Here is a 16,580-nt window from a genome sequence, read left to right as displayed (position 1 = left end):
TCTCAGAGTAGAGAGACTCAAATTTTTCACTTTGGAGACTCCTTGTGATATATGCAGCAGCAGCCTGTGCTTCAGACAAGCCTATTTGTTCATGCTTTTGTACTGTTTATTACTCTTAATGATATTCCCCTCGTTAGCCTTAGCTTCACACCCTCCCTGATGCAGAACTCGCTGAAACACGTATTGCGTAATGAGCCTGCTTCCATATATAAACTGGAGAGACAGAAGTTGGGACTCTCCCAGCTAAAACAGAACTAAATGCTTGCCCTCCAGTTACATTTTAGCATCTGTGCCAAAAAATTATGTATTTGGGAGGAATTACCGAGAGTTCTGACATACACAAGCTTTATTCCTTTGAGTCTTTTATATTTTTAACAGTTTGGCGAGAATTTGGACTGTACGACTTTCCTCTCTCAGAAGAAACCTTTCCCGTGGCCCATGTGAAAGCCAGAGCATCGCCCCGCGATGCAGAGCCTCGGGGAGTGGCACGAACGTGTCTCCAGCAGTGGCTCTCGCTCCAGCCGGGACGTGCTTGGATGGCAGCGCTCGAAATCCCATGTGCCACGTTTGGCAGCATGCACAAACCCCGTACCCGATGCTGTCAGCCCTGCTGCCTGCGTTGGCTGACTTTGGGCACTCAGCATTACTCTCGTGGTCTTGGGTGATCCCAGGAGAATTGCAGCTTTCAGTTCGGTTTGCAAAATAGCTTCTGAGCTGAAGGTTGGTGAGAAGGACTCGAATATATCAATTCTAATGGCCCAGAAAACAATATCCTAGTATTTTTATATCACGATTCCTAAATGGTTGTCATGACATTGCAAATGCAAGCGTGGTGGATCTTGTGGTCAGCTGTGCTTTGGACACCACAGATGAGTGTCACAGATATTGCAATGCCAGAGCAGCGATGGTGACTCCTCTGGGTGATCCATGTTCCCTTCCACGTCTGTCCTGGATTGCTTGTGTAACCTCGGACAAATCATGGGCATCCTCCAAGTTTCAGGTGGGGGGAGAGCAGCACAGCTCCTGTTGCAGCCGTTCAGGGTTTGGTGTCAGAGCAGAGCCAGCCCCGGGGTGGTACCCAGGGACGCCCGTATCTGGACGGTATGTGCGGTGGACCCCATTGTGGCTGGGACCTCCAAATACAATGGAAAAAGACAATAAAACCAGACAAATAACTGCACTCAGAAAGAAAATATATTGCTGGCTTGTCCCCTCTGCTTTTCTTTCTCTGCAAATCCTGGGAGGAGGCAGCTGAGATGAAATATTTGCTCCGACAGGGTTAGATTTCTCTTTACATTTCTTGGAAGTTCGTGTTTGGATTTTGCCCTGTTGGTGTTGGTTTATGCAGTGATGTTTCCAGCAGCTCGATTGCGTGGGTATAGTTCCAACTCTTGGTATTTTGTGCAAAGATAAAAATGAAAGAAAGATGGGCCTGGGTAATGAGGTGGCTATTTAATCACAGCAGGACTTGCAGGAAAATGTGCATTAAATATTTATGGGATGGTATTCATTAACATTTTCACTGTGTTGGCACCGGGCAGTGCAGGAAAGCTGTCGAGAGAATTGGAGTCTGTTACATAGCCATAGACCTGGAAAGAGCCACGGCGGAGGAGAGACATGAACACTTGCTTTGTTACCCCGATGTATTCCTCGCAGCTAGCATTGCATTTGGAGTTGCAGTAGGAAGCAGGATTTCAATCATTTCACTTACAGTTCTGAAAATGCTCACGGTAAATATTTTAGGTCTGATTTTTCTGACTGCCATGTCTTATGTGAGTGCAAGCGCTGACACCGAACCCCTGATTCGCGGGCAGGCAATTAGAGAGATAAGCCTAAGTGACTTCGTGTGTCTCCTTCTTAGATTGCTCAAGTCTGAGTTGCTTTAAAGGGCTGGGATTAGCAGAGATTGAGTTCTCGGGGCGCTGGAAATTAGCTGCGGCTGGGGGCCTTGTCCAACGTGCGCTGTAGGTACCGAGTTATGGAGTGAGTTATCCGTGGGCGTGAAATGATGCCAGGAAGATTAGAACTGATGATAAAATGGTATTAATGCTTGCTTCGTTAACACTGTGGAAGGTATCAGATTACTCTGGTGCTATAAATCTAACGCGTTTCCTACATCTGTTAAGTGAAGCTACTTAAATGGTTGAAATATGTTTATTTGCTGTCCGTTGCATCCTCAGATACAGGATGACAGCAAAGGATGTTAGACTTCCCATAACAGTAAGAGGGAGGTCTGAAGCATTAGCAGCCTGATGGATTAAATACTCCTTTGAGATGAGACAGGGTCTTGTGTCAGATTTTAGGATACCTTGTTCTAGATCAGTAGTGTGAGCCCAAGACTGGCCTCAGGCTCATGCTAAAGGCTGTACTGGTTGCACAGGTCTACCAGATTTGGGCTTTGGGGCCAAAGGTCCGTGATGCTGGCCCTGTCCCAGGCCATTAGCCACAGCAAGCGACGTGCCCAGCTCAGGCTGCGCCCGCGGGCACTTGCCTTGGGGGAGAGAAAGTTTGTCTTGGTATTACTGTCGCTGGGAGAGAGCTTTGTCCTACTTTTTAACAAGTGTAAAAGGGACATATACAGATAGAAGAGAACTACCTCCTTTACCTGAATGCCTGTTGGATAAAAGAAATGCTAATCTTGACTAATTAGCTAATAGACTCACTATGGATGTCTCTGCAATCCATTTATGTACTTGAAAGGCCCATTAATTTCCACTGGCACCTTACAGCAGAGCAGCAAGTGAAAGGCTCGACGGTACCCCTGCTCTTTGCTTTCTGATGCCTTTTTCCCCCCTGTGCCTGAGAAAGGAGCCCTGCACCTCAGCCTCTGGTGTGTCATGTTTTGTCACTTCGGATGAAGCGATGCCTTGTAGCACCCCATGAGACGGCTTTGATTATCTTGCCCTTACCTTTCGGCTTCGTAACTGGTCATTAAGGTGTGCTGACGGGGAAGGCACAGGATCTGCCGCGGCTGGTCCCCGTGATGGGCTGGGTCCTGGCTGGGGAGCTGGGGAGCATCAGAGTCAGAGCAAATGGCTCTTGCTCCTCTCATCGCTTTGATGTGCTGCTTGTCAGGGAAATACAGATGTGTTTCTTTGCACTGGGAAGTTAAAGAAACCTCTGTTCTGGCTTCACACGTCATGTTTTTTAAATCTTTGGTGCAGTGTTTGTTGAGATCCTGATTCCAGCAGATCACCGCCTGTTTGCAGTTACTCCTCAGCTCTCCTGCCCAGCCTGGCTGGGGCTTCTTTCATCGAGGGGTTAAATTTCCTCAGTGTAAACATTTCTGCTTTCTAAGCTTGTCCTTATTTGTTGTCTCCATGCTCTCATTTTCTTAAGCACTGTAGGAAATGGTGTCTTGCATGAAGAGCTTAGAGCTCACACCTCCAAACATCTTCACATTAGACACTTTCTCAGTGTCTAACACCCACTAAAAATCAGCTGAATCCTTAACTACTGCCAAAATATCCAGATATCCTGAGCATCTGACTGCTTCCCTTGACCAGCCCTGTTAGACCAAGGGGTAGCAGAAAGGAAGCAAGAAGAGCAATCCCTCCTGGAGCGTGAGCACCAGAAACGATGCAGAATTTGTCTGGGTCTAAGCCACAGCGTATTTTGCAAGTTAGGGCCCAGAGCCTGTCACATAAGTGACTTTGCAACCCCTGCACTGGCTGCAGATGATGATCCAACCCCTAAAACTGGTGGTTAGGGGTGAGGGTGGTGGAGCAACACGGGTAAAGTGGGTTGCTCTTTTCCCTTGCAGTGGGCTCCCCAAAATGAGAAAAGCAGCAGCAAGTGGTCGTTTGAGGTACCAGAGGGTGTTTTGGAGACCTTAGTCCTCAGCTCCCCAAAATTTGGAGGAGGCTCACTTGAATTTCATTGCACATGGCACAAATCAGAAGCCGAGCAGCAAGCGCACCTGACATGGGCTATTCCGAGCTGTGGCCACAACCAGGAGCAGCGTGGGGTGGCACCGCAGCACGGTGGCATGCCTGGTGCCTGGATCCTGTGCAGGTGGCACGGGCCCCACTGCCGAGCCACTGGCAGGCGGCGTTTTCACCTAAATCCCCAACTGATTTCAAATAAGCATCTACCCCGTAACTTCTCCACCATTTTAAATATGTTTCCAAACCAATTAACTGTTGGTATAAAAAAATCACTGCACTCCAGTTACATCACTGTGTCTGCTTTCCAATCCTTTAAAATATTCTCCCATGAAGAAGTCCCCTCTTTTAAAGCAGGGCTGCTTTGGATTTTGGTGAGCTGTAGAGCAATTTTTCTGTGCTATATGCTCACTGCCAACTTTCTGCAACCCTGGCATGGATGGGGACAAATGTGTTTCAAAGGAATTTATCTTAGAGATGCTTCAGAGAAGGATGTTGGACACGTGCCCATCAGAGGAGGATGGCTACATGCCCACGGTAAATTATTTTTGTCGTGCTGCCATTTTCTGTAGAACAGTTCATTGCTGATGCTCCAGGGACTTCAGAAAGTTGAGTATGGCAGTTTTGCCTCAACTTAAAGGTGACGAGGTTTTGTTCTAAGCCACATGCGAAATCATAGTTGACATCAAAACTAAACCCAGTTTCATGACCCTTCTGTAAGCGCGGGGTGCTGCTTGCTCAGGTGAAGGTGGAGAGGCTGGGAAAGCAGGAAGGTGCTCTCCTCTGTGTCTTACATGGAATGAAAAGTTTACCAAAGTCAAAACTTTTCTCAAAGCAGAGCTGTTCAGAGTACAGCAGGCATCAAAATCCTTCTTGGCCATGGGTTTGTGCCGGTGTGTGTAGCAGACGCTCAGGGAGGGGAAGGCAGCTGTTGAGCTGTGATTGCTGCTTATTACACTAATTATAATAGTCTCGCCGGTATCATGAGCTTTCCTTCTCCTTCCCCTGTCTGTCTGTTTGGCCATCCATGGTAGCTCATCTTTTTGAGATACATGTTTGAAGGGCTTAGTACCACAGGGAGCCCGACTGTGCTCCCCCTCCGCTTCCCCACACTGATAGAAGGGAATGATCACGGTTTGCACAGAGAAGGAATTTTTGGGATTGAGCTGTTTGCCCTGTAATAAGGCCATGGAAAGGTGAGATGTTGCCCTGGCTCTGCAACTCCACATTTCCAAGGATCTCAGCCACGTGAGCCACCCTGGTCTGGAGCATCCCAGCCTGTTTGGGATGGAGGGAAGAGGACGATGCCCAGCACTTACTTCATTGCCTTTTTGCTCCACATTCTGTTTTCTGCCCTGTACCAGTACAACCAGTCTCAATCCTGGTCAGAGCAATCCCTTCCAGTCTGGGCACACTGCAGGAAGGTTCCCAGCTCTAACCCAAAGAACATCCACTGTTTTCCAGAAGTGTCCTCACCCCTCTGCTGCAGGAGCTTGGCTGACCCTGCCTTGGGTACACCCACTGGCAGCAGCTGAGCTGACCCCCAAACTGCTGTTCTTTTGTTGGAAGGAGACACTGTAAGTTAAATGCTCAGCAAAAAGAAAGCACTGCTCCTTTGGATGCCCACCTGGTTTTTATTTCACTGGGGAGGGGTTACTCATTGTCACAGGGCGCTCGCTTTGAAGGAACAGCCCACTCCAAAGCAGCCAGCAAAATGCTTTCTGAACCATGAAACAATGAGGCTCACTAAATCTCTAGCAGCAATTTTTGCTTCCAAAAGGCTGATGTATTTAGTCTGCTCATGTTTAGCAAACATGTTTACTTCGCCCTTTGAAGATAATGCTGCATGCAGCACTGCGTGGTAGGGAAAAAAGAGGAAGAAATGGCCAGTGGTTTTCAGCATGTTTAACGAGCAATGACTGATGGGAGCAATAGCATTTGATAATGCCGGTGTCCTCCCGTAAATCACGAGTGATTGGGTTTCTCCACCCTTCCAGGTGCTCGAGCTGTGGGCAGGATGCCCTCGTGGGCTCATACAAGCTGGGAGCATCGCGCCTGAGGCTCAGGCTGATGGAGGGCAGCAGCAGCCCGGCACGGTGATGCTTGTGTCTCCACAGGCATGGGGCACCCCTGAAGTCCCCTGGCTGGGGACATCTGCAAGCCGTGCCTCGGTGTGGCTACGATGGCACCAACTAGCATCTCCTTGCAGGGTGGCTTTGAGCCTTCGCTAGAGACTGTTACTGGGTGTGCAGGGCTGGGGCTTGTGCAGCGAGGGGGGATGCTCCGGGGACACCGCCTGCACAGGACCCATCCAGGAAAGCAGGGACAGGCTGGGACCCTGCGTAAGAGGGAGCCAGCGCTGGAGTCAGGGGCCATGCTTCTGGCCGACCCTCTCCTGGTACGGTCTCAATGCCTCCCCATGGGTCCTGATCCCCCCTGTTCGTATGGCAGCCGGTTTAGTTGCATTTCCCTGTAGATCACGATAAGATAAAAGCATGGCCATGTTTTACAAGAAGAGAAGCGGGTTTAGAGGATGACAGGTTATACGAGGAAGGGATGCGGGTTTCCAGCTGCGCCCTCTCGCCACCGTGGCCGCCTTTGATGAGGGCTGTGATTGATGCTGCGTTTGCAGCAGGCAGAGCGCCGGCGACGCACTGACCTTTCCCTGACGGGCTGAGCAGCTCTAATGATCTTGATGGGGCTGGTGATTTGTATATTGGGTTTGATGTACGAGGCTTGACATGACATGGAGAAATAGGACTGGGGTATGACTGACAGCCCTTTCCCATTAGGTGATGGTGAGGCACAGGCTGTTTTCCAGTGATTTCTTTCAGTGGCAATGTTTTGCCAAATTATATTGTAGCAGAGAATTTTTACTGTTAAATATCTTCCTTTGCATAGCTTCCAAGCAGTTAGAAAAAGATGAGAATGAAGTAACTTGCAGGCCAGAAGGCTTATCACTAAAAAGGCTGCTCAAATTATACACTTAATTAATATTTAGTGAATTATTTTTACCCTGACTGTAATGTTCAGGCTCCTTAGGCAGATAAAACAATGCAGTAGCTTGCGTCCGGGATTTATTTTTTTTGTAATTCAGCTGTATAAAATTTCAAACCCTTGACTTCTTGCAGGCAACATTAAAACCTTTTAATTTCCATGAGTCGAGCTGTGTATAAATCACACCCTGGTTGGCACATCTCATGGGTGCTTGTGGCAAGAGTAATGAATTTCATGGTTTGTTATGAGCTACTAAAACCAACACAAACACAGAAAGCCCATTGTAATCTCAGCATATCATTCGAGGAAGTAGTTTATTCCTAAGTATGAACAAATGTCAAGCCACGATAACAAATTGTTATTACTAATTAAAACAAAGGGAAGAATAGCAAACATCTCTTGTCATTTGTGTACAGTGCCAGGCTGTCTCGGGGACACTGGAGCTCCATCCAGCTTCAGCCAGTGGGACAGCCAGGCTGCAAACCTTGCCGTAGCCTAAGACACGTTGACCCGCTCTGTGCACTCCAGGCAGGGCATGGGGCCGTGATCCTAAGAGGGCTGGGGCAGGGGAAGCACCCACACTTACATCGAGATGCCACTTTTCATAATTTTATTGGGGTTTTTTATTTAAAATCAAGGTTAGCTGGATTGTAGAAGTCTTGTAATGGGGTGGGGTTTGGGGTAGACCGAAACCGCACGCCAGTCCATCTGCTCGCACTGGCTGGTTTTATATCATCCAGGTCTACTTCATGCTCTCAGATACGAAATAAAAACCTAGTTTGGCACCTTTCTTCCCACTGAGCGGTTAGGAGGCTGTGGGTAGCCCAGCGTGAGGACCCAGGTGCATTCCTGACCGCAGCCGATCTCCCTGCATTTGCAAACACACTGGGAAATTTAAAAGCCTCGAAGGCATCATGAAAGCCCATTTCTATTCACAACCAACATGCATGATTTCCTCCCAGACGAGTGCAGCACGTCACAGGAGCATTGGGTGGATCCAAAAATGTTCTAGAGTTACCAGCCTGCATTTAACACGGTTTGGGAACATGGGGCAAATAGGTCTTTTCTCTTAGTTGGGGAAGAGCGAGCAGGACATGTCTCTCCTGGGTGGGAGCAGAAACACGGCTGTTTAAACCATCGGTGGTTTCTGAGGAGCTTGGACGGAGGTTTGTGCAGTCCCGGGACCTGCCGGCAGCTCCTGGCTTGGAGCGGGGGCTTGCACGGTGCCTGGCCGGGGTGAGGGGCATGCCAAAATCCCACCGGCAGCCAGAGAAGACGTGCACAGTCTGGTTTAGGGAGGTAAAAGCCAGACTTATGTCTCTTGGCCAGGAATCTGGGCTGGTCCAAGACTCGCCTCTGAGCACGGAGGCAGTTGAGCACCGTGCCCCACTCCTGGGGGATGCACAGCTTTTGGGGAGCAGGGGGGACTGGGTGGTGCATGGCTGGTGCAGAGGGGAGCTCGGTGAGCAAAGGCAAGAAATCCTCAGGGCATAATTACTGACCTGAAACACCCTATTAGACAGGTTTGAAGCCAAAAAATAAAATAAAAATCATCTAACGTGACAGCGACCCTGACAGCATCAGGCAGCGAGAAGGGCGGCAGCGAGGGAGTCCTGAGCTGCTGCCAAGGCACATGTTAATGCAGACTTGCAGGGTTCGTTGGTTATCCTGGAAATACATCTTCTATTTTGTGTAAATGGAAAATTAATTTGTTGCTGATCAAAGGTTTAGATCTTTGGAAAACATACCACCAGATAAGCTGAAGATGTATGCATTTCCTTCATAACATATTTTCAGTGAATGCTTTATTGTTTGTGGAAAGGCCCCAAGAAAAATACGTCATTAAAAAAATAACTGCGTTGAGTTTGTTTAGTTTAAATTATGATACAGTGCGTTAATGAGGCTTTTGTAGACATCATTAAAGGACACTATTAAAAAGTCTTCAGATGAGAATACTATCAGGCTAGCAAAAGGGAGAAAACCACGTGAGCCTCCAGATTTTTGTTCACATTCCGTTACAAATTTCATTTCAACATACAAAAGTAAAAAACATAGTAGTGCCGAGTTAAAGCCGGAGGCTATGAAAAGCCGTATTGTTGTTAAGCTCTCCAAAGCTTCTTGCATTAAGGTGATTAAAAAAAAAAAAAAGAGAAAGAGATACAGTGATTGATTGATTGAAACACCGTCTGCGGTGTGCTCTGCATGTCACACCAGAGCATGCAGTGCCAGTCTGCGAGCTGGGGGTGCGTGGGGGGGGGGGGTGGGGACCGTCGGTGGGTGAGGGTCCTTTTGGGGTGCCTTGTTGGGGGGGGGGGGGATGGGATGCAGGGCAGCGATGCTCGGGAGCGCCAGCGCAGCGTGCCGGGTCCTCCCGTGGCATCACCCCTGCGTTGGTGTGGTTCGGTGCTGCCAGAGGACATGGACGGCACAGGGTGTGCTCGCAGACGCTGCCTTGCCACCCGGCTCTGCCTGTGCACCGAAGGATGCCGGCAAGGGTCAGGCCTTTCTCGCTGGGTGAATTGGTAGGAAATACAGAAAATTGTCTCTCAAATCAGCCGCAGTGCGTATGGGCTGTACCTCCCCTTCTGTGTCAGCTGCTGCTGGGCTCGATGGTGTTTTAAAAACTAAATTCCTCCTTGCAGACCGACAGCACGGATCCTCACCCATGGCTCTGCCGAAAAGGAGTCGAACGCAGCAGTGGTGACAGCAGGAGGACAGTGTCTGTCTTGTGCGGTCTCGGGCAGCAGCCGCATGAAGGTACAAATGGCAGCCCTGAGGAAAAGCAGAGGAGGCCAAGTTTTCGGGATTAATGATCTGCATCTGATGTTGGTCTCTCTGTCCCTCCCTCCATCCCATTTTTCTTTGAGATAAGGCATCCCTGCTTCTGGCATTGAGAGGTATGGGGAGGGTCTGCTGCCTTGCTTAAAAAGAATAAAGAAAAAAGAAAAAAAGAAGAAAAAAGAGAGCTCAACCTCATTTAAAGTCCTGACCTGTATTTCGTGACTCAAGTTCTCCAAGGAGCTTTCGCCATATCTTGGGCTCATCCCTATGTGTCTCCTGAAGAGCTAGGCATTTGGCCAGGAGGAGGGGGGCCGGACCGTGCCACATAGGGTCTTCTCCCTTCCCTGCTCACTGCTAACAGCTTTTTGTGATCCTTTGCCTTTCCCCTCCAGTGTTTGCAAAGCCGTGCCCTCTCCAGCCTCTCGGTCTGCAGCTTATGGCTGCCCCGTGGCCACGGGAGCGCAGCTCTGACTGTCCCCCAGCCTGGGGACCGCGCTGCGCATGGTCCATCCCAGCATCGGGGTGGGAGCGCTGGCTCAGCGAGCGGACATTTCTCTGCAAATTACGGGGGCGAGCGTGGGAACGGAGGGGAAAAAAAAAACCACTGTGAGTATCCAATTCTGCATTTCTGTGGGTAGAAGGAGTGATGGGAAAGTAATCTGTTATTGTGCTGGTCGCTGTGAGCCAGGGCGGGCTCGGTGACTGGGGGTACCTGCCATCCCACCGATCCCGGACAGGCCAGTGGTGTGCACGATGCAGGGGACAGCCTTTGTCCCCGTGGGCAGCATTTCGGGGCAGAGGAGGCTGGAGCCTCTGTGACATCCCAAGGCAGCAGTGCTGTATACTGCCCTGGCAAGCTGCAGCAGAGGATGCTCGCTAAATTATTCAGAAAGGCAACTTGATCTGACATGCATAAGGTTAGTAGCCCGGTGACCCTGAGGACGCCAGTCTGCTGTCACTGAGCGTGGCCATGCTGTATAGCTCGTTGTCATCGGGAGAGTCAACAGTGTCACGTGGACCCCTATTGATTGACAGCTGATCAATACACCAAGGTGATAAAATACAGCATTTATGAAACGTGGGCTCTTACAGTGTTTTGTTAAATTAGCCATAGGGATGAGTTTGTGCAAATGGCAGAAAGTTTAAAGTTGACTGGGTTTGGATCTTTGTCTTTAGCAGTAAAGGGCAGAAAGATGTGGCTACATTTATGAGCAGAGTTGTCCATCTCACACCTCTGCACTTAAGCGGGGGCTTCCTGCTCTTGATCTTTCTTTATTTTAGTAGCTACTGAAATACTTCTGGTCGTTTGCTTCATTGCTGGCAGTTCTGAGCATCCATCCTTGTAATGGTGCAAGTCCTTCACGTGACCGTTGATAATGTGCTCCACCAGCTCGGTATTCTCCGTGCTGCTTAATGAAACACCCATTTCACCTGCGTAATGTGCAGAATCCGTCAAGAAATCTTGTGTGCCTTCTGGAGTTATTCCAACACATGACCTTTTCACAAGCCTTGCAGTAGGTAACAGTAATATGGAGCAATTGCCAACGAACCGGCAGCTTTCAAAGCAGGAAGGCTCATTTCCACTTTCCTAAGACAGTTGTGTGTCCAAACGTGGCAGCTTCTAATCTGATTTCTTGTCTCAGAAGAGCCTGTTCATTGGATTTTGTGGATATTTAGGTTTGCAAGTATTGGAACAAGAAGTCTGTCAGGAGCGATGACAATTATACATGCTGTTTGGAGATACAAAGCTCTTCTGCTCATAGCTAGCCATGCAGCTGAGATGTTATAAGCGTTGATCTTACTGATCTTTCACATCAGCTCATGATTCTATGAAATGATTCTATGAAAATTCTTTGATTCTCACCCATTTTATCTTTGTGGATCAACTTATACTTAAAAGTTTGCAATTTCTGGTGTGATCCTTTTCTTGGGGATGATCCACTTGGCCAAGACAGTCAGGCAGAACTCACCTTTGCTGTAGGGTGCTTGGTTGCGTGGGGATGACACCGCCGTCCACCCTGTGGTGGGATCATGTCAGGCTGGTGCTGGGTGATCGAAGCTGCTGTAGATGGAGCTACACAGAGCACGTTGTGCAAGAAGTGGGGTTGGACACTCGGGCTCGTGCCCTGCCCAACCTTTCCCCCGAGCGTGGGGCCGGCTGGTGGTCCTGCTCAAGAGGCACTTGGAGCACTAATAGACACTTTGCTCCCAAGTGTTTATAACTAAAGGGCCTTTGCCCCTTGAAAGTTAATGCAGATAAAGTTGGGCATTTTACTCGTGTTCAGGGAAAATTAGCGCCTACAGGACCTGCCGTATGGAGCAGTACGTATTCTTTGTGCCGGTTGTAGCTCCTAGTCACTGCTGTGTGCTTTTAACAATACATTTCCGGCAAGATTGTTACAGTAAACACAAGTAATTTCTGCTCTACAGCATTTCTGCTCAACATTGTCATTTTATAAGCAGGCTTCTTTATTTGCTTTTGCCCAATTCAGTTTTGTCTCAGTTCCTTTGTATTGTAATTAACGTGCTGAATTTAAGAGGAAAAATACATCATCGTGGGGCCGTGGCATGTTAACCATAGACAGGCGAGCTGACAGCCTGCCTGCAACGCCGATGCAAGCTGGAAGAGGCAAAATGTGCCGGTTTAGGAAGCTGAAGGGTCAGGGGAGTTTTTTCCTACAAGTTCTGTTGCTCTGTGGAGTTGGAGGAGTTGGAGGGGACCCTCCTCCGCGCTGCGGCCATCCCCAGCAGAAGCGGAGGTGATGCTGCTCCTTCTTCCACGAAAGGAAGGTCCGACCCGGCTGGACGTGGTAACAGGGTCAGTGCTCAACTCTTGGACTTGCAGCTGCAGTTTTAATTAACAAAAAAAGAGGGGAAAAAAATAATTAAAAAAAAAAAAAGGAACTGTAAATGCTCAAATATTTCATCAGCAGCCCTGAGTATTTTCTTTTGTCTGAAGTTGCCTGAGCCAGATGAGGTCTCTGCATGTTCTCAGTCCATCCCACTTGGCCGGGGTAAGTCGGGGCTTCCCCGAGGGGAAACTGAGCTGGTTTGTCCCAGCTGAAGATCTCGCCCTGGTGGTTTTGAGTGTAATTCCGTATAATGAAATCTACTTTATAAGCCTTAATAATAATAATTTAAGGCATTTGAGACTGCAGAAAGACTTGCAGCTGTAGTTTCTGCATCCTTCTGTGTTCTGTAAACATAGCTAATTTTGCCAAAATCAAGGGCTCTGAAATCCAGAGCCAGGCCCCAAAAGTCAGGAGCATGCTACAAAAGCACTACATGTTGGGCAAGTTTTATTTGCTTTCTGTATTTTTCTGAGCCCACAGAAACTAGGTTTTTGAATTTCACTCACTTTTTGCAAATGCAAAAGCTAAGAAGTATGCTCACCTCCAGCTGACTTGAAGCAGAGATTCATTTGTGACCACCTAATTCCCAAGCAACGGGCTTTAAGAGCAGCAGAAGAGATTTGGCAGCATAGCTCCTTCTCTGCATTTTCTTTTCTTTTCTGAGGGGAGGGAAACACGGGGAAAGGAGGCTTCGGCATCCCTGTTGGGGTGGCGTGTTCCTGGGGCTCGCAGTACTCACCTGACATACACATAAAAGGTGCGAATCGTGCATCTCTCGGGGCCGTATGAAAGAAAATGTATTAAAATGTGCGGTAACCAAAATGCCACACTGATAACTTGTATTTCCTAGAATGTTTAGCCCCGCTGGTGCACAAACATGCTGCGTCTAAAAACCAGTGGGGAATCATAGCAAATGACTGCAGAAAATAATTAAGAGGGCATTGAAAGCCAGGAGAAAAATGATACGTTGCTCAGAGCCGGCAGATCATTGCTTTAATAGCCCGCGTACCTAAGAAGCGGTGCCTTAAGTTTGACAGCAGGTTGAGATTCGGTCAGCATCAAATAAGATGATAGTCGGGGAAGGATAATTAGTGTCTTCACACCATTCAATTTGGGCTGCTGGTGCGGAGCCAACTCTTTGAAACGCGCACATGCGAGCCAGCGAGAAGGATTTTTTTCCTCTCCCTTTCCCTAAGCAGCCTACAGGATTTATTGATTTCCAAGAGCGGGCTGATTTCCATGTAAATCAATGGGAGGGTGGCCGGGCCGCGGCGCGCGGTCCGGATGCGGTGACTTTGGCTTGCTGACATCATTGCTCATTAGCATGCAGGAGAGGAGAGCAATGCAACAGCAGAGCCCCGCGCCGCTCCCGCGCCAGCAATTATTCTCCACGGGCTGCATCTCTCCTCGTTAATGCCTTGCGCTCGGAGAGCAAATTGGACATCCTCTTGCCACCTCGAAGGGTCATTTAGTGAAAGGCAGGTTGAGGGGGGAGCTGCTGGATTCATTTGGACTGGGAGCGGAGAGGGGGGCACCCTCCGGAGCTGGATTTCAGACCGAGGCAATTTAGGTGAAAGCTTAAGACGGGGGGCAGGAATGGCACGTTTTTCCACAGCAGGTTTCTTTCGGAGACGCGCCGCGGTCAGTGCGTGCCTCCTCTGAAAGGCTCCGACAAAAGCCCGTCTGGCGGCAGCCCCTGGCTGCGTGTGTCGGGGCGGTGGGCTGCGCCGGGAGAGCACGGGATGCTTTATGGCACTGCGGTGCTTGGGCTGGTCCTGGGAGCAGCCCACCAGCCGAAAGGCAACTGGCACAACTAGGACAGCTGAGCAACCCGCTGGATTTTTTCCTCCTGCGCTGTCGCTGCCGTCGGTGGTGGGAACAGGTAAGAAACTGCCTTTTGCCAGCAACTTCAAAGTTGTTGTGGATTTTTAGGAGGGATAGAAAGTAGCGAGGAGGAGGAGGAAGAATAAGCAGCATTCTGTGGATGCACGTCGCTGCGTGCTAACTTTGCTCAATGTGCCGTTGGTGGTGATCTATGAGGGGGCTGCGCTTTTTTCCCAGCCTTTGCTGTTCTCGTCGTTTATGGATGTAAAATGTTAATTGTTAAATTGCATTTCTGCAGCTGCAGGAAGTCGGGGAGAAATGCTGATGCCACCGTGATGGATTTTTCAGTTTAAAAATAATCAGGAAGGCTCAGCTGGCTCTAAATAGGAATAAGTATTAAAAAATCCTCATGCCTCAGTGTTAATTTTATTGCTCTGGTAAATGCAGCTTCTGGAAGCCTGGGTTCTCTGGGCATTTTCTGAGCAGACTGCGTGCAGGCTGGTGTTGTGGATGAGGACGTTACTGTTCAGATATTTATTGTGGTGGTTTTGCCTTCCTGAGGATAGAGAGTTTTAAAGTAATAATCTTTCTATGTCCTTCTTTTTCATGCCAGAATGCCTAACTATAAACCATCCTAGAACTGCAACCTGGGGGTTATGTTTTTCAGTGCAATCTTTTCAAGTCAAATTTCCTTTTTTTTCTTGTTCCTTGAAGGAACATTTTAAGCAGATGAGACACAGACGTGACCTGTGACCATAGAAAGATTTTAATCCAGTTACTCTTTGTTTTGTAGTCATGATTCCTTGGCGGTGCTAAACACTGATTGAATCTTTTTGAGCCGTTGAGGATTAGCGCTGGACAGAATAATGCCAAAATAATTATTTGCACCAGATGCAGTGTCATCCTTTCAGTTTTAGCTCTCTTATCTTGTAACTTATCTGACTTATTTTTATTCAGCGATTATTTCACCTACTGTGGGAGCACTTACATGTCTCACATCACTGCGTTGTATTTATAAGGGTGCCGGCTTGAGCCTGCGATAAAGATTTGTAAAGTAAAACTATCTGTAGCTAACAAGATTATATTTTGCTTCGTATTTTAATCTTCTCCCGTTGCATGTTTTCTACCAGCCAGATTCAGCTTAACAAAATGACCCAGCTTTGCGCTATTGCTGTTGGCAGACTTGCTCGGGCTTAGCCAGCACGTACACCGATCAGGCTGGCAGTGATTGCTTTCACAAGCGGGTCGGTATTGCCTGTCTCAGGGGACGCCGTCTAAGCCTTAACTTTTGAAATAATTACAATTTTCAGCCTAGCTCATCCTGCTTCTGAGCATTTTGCCTTATCAGCCAAGTTTTTTCCTTTAGGACATACGGCCTGGGAGGTGCTTGCATTGCAGCGTGTTTACTGCTTCCCGTGGTTTCTGCTTGTCATGCTGCAAATGCAAACTGGTGAAGTCCCTTAAAATAGCACTTAGAGCCCCGGGGCAGATCGCCGGAACCCACTTAGCTTAGTCCGTCTGTCTGAGACTGGTGCTGGAGAGATGGGCTGCAAGCCTGGAACAGGGTGGGGGAAAGAGAGGGGCAGGAAGAAGACAGAAGAAATACTGTCTGTGAAGAGACCAGGGTTATGCGAACTGGAGAAGACAGTGAGGACCCACATGCTGAACGGAGACAGGCTTTTTCGTGGAGAGCTGGTTTTGGATCCAGAGGGAGAGCCTAAATCTTGCTAGAACCCCAGGCTTGGAGGCACTTTTCTTCCTTCAGTTAAGCAGCAGAAAGAACCCCCCTGTGATACAGCTCTGCATCTTGTTAGGCTGAAAAGCCACTGAATGGTATAATTAAAATCTGACAAGATAACCCATGGGGTAGGACATGGGCTTTGCAGCACAGGCACACGTTGGCTCTTGGGTGGGGAGCGCTGCTGACCTCAAGTCCAGAGGGAGACTTTGGTGAGGGTCCTGCTGCTGCCTGCTCCCTCCGCTGCCTCCCCTGCTCCATCCCTGCCGGCCAGGGGCCCCACTGGGTTCTCGGGGCCTTGGGGTTGTCCTGCCATGGGGGACACTAAACCCCTCTCGGGTGTCCACAGCTCCTGGGTCTGCCCGTCCTGTGTCTCCCCCTGCCTTCCAAAATCATGAGACTGGCTTCCACGTTGTTTGCCCACCAGCTTCTGGGTTGTTATCACTGTTACTGAGCCTGTTCTTCTCTTCAACTCGGAAACTGGTGGTTTGCATTTCTTCTCCA

At 48.8% G+C, this 16,580-nt stretch overlaps 1 protein-coding gene across 4 annotated transcripts in view; it reads left to right on the top strand.

The window, feature by feature from the left end:
* The window catches only part of PRICKLE2 (prickle planar cell polarity protein 2), a 110,490-nt gene that overhangs the window by 53,294 nt on the left and 40,616 nt on the right, over positions 1–16,580 (top strand). Inside the window, exon 2 of one of the 4 annotated variants that reach the window (XM_076346574.1) lies at positions 9,524–9,638. The exons of 2 other annotated variants lie outside the window; for them this stretch is intronic. The gene's annotated coding sequence lies outside the window, so the exon portion shown is untranslated. Of the gene's footprint in view, positions 1–9,523; positions 9,639–14,346; positions 14,397–16,580 lie in introns of those variants that run through there. One more of the 4 variants, XM_076346575.1, reaches the window with a different exon arrangement.

Source organism: Aptenodytes patagonicus, chromosome 8 (assembly GCF_965638725.1).
Source record: "Aptenodytes patagonicus chromosome 8, bAptPat1.pri.cur, whole genome shotgun sequence".
NCBI lineage: Eukaryota > Metazoa > Chordata > Aves > Sphenisciformes > Spheniscidae > Aptenodytes > Aptenodytes patagonicus.
The sequence above is the reverse complement of the archived record's forward strand: the minus strand, read 5'-3'. Positions and strand labels throughout refer to the sequence as shown.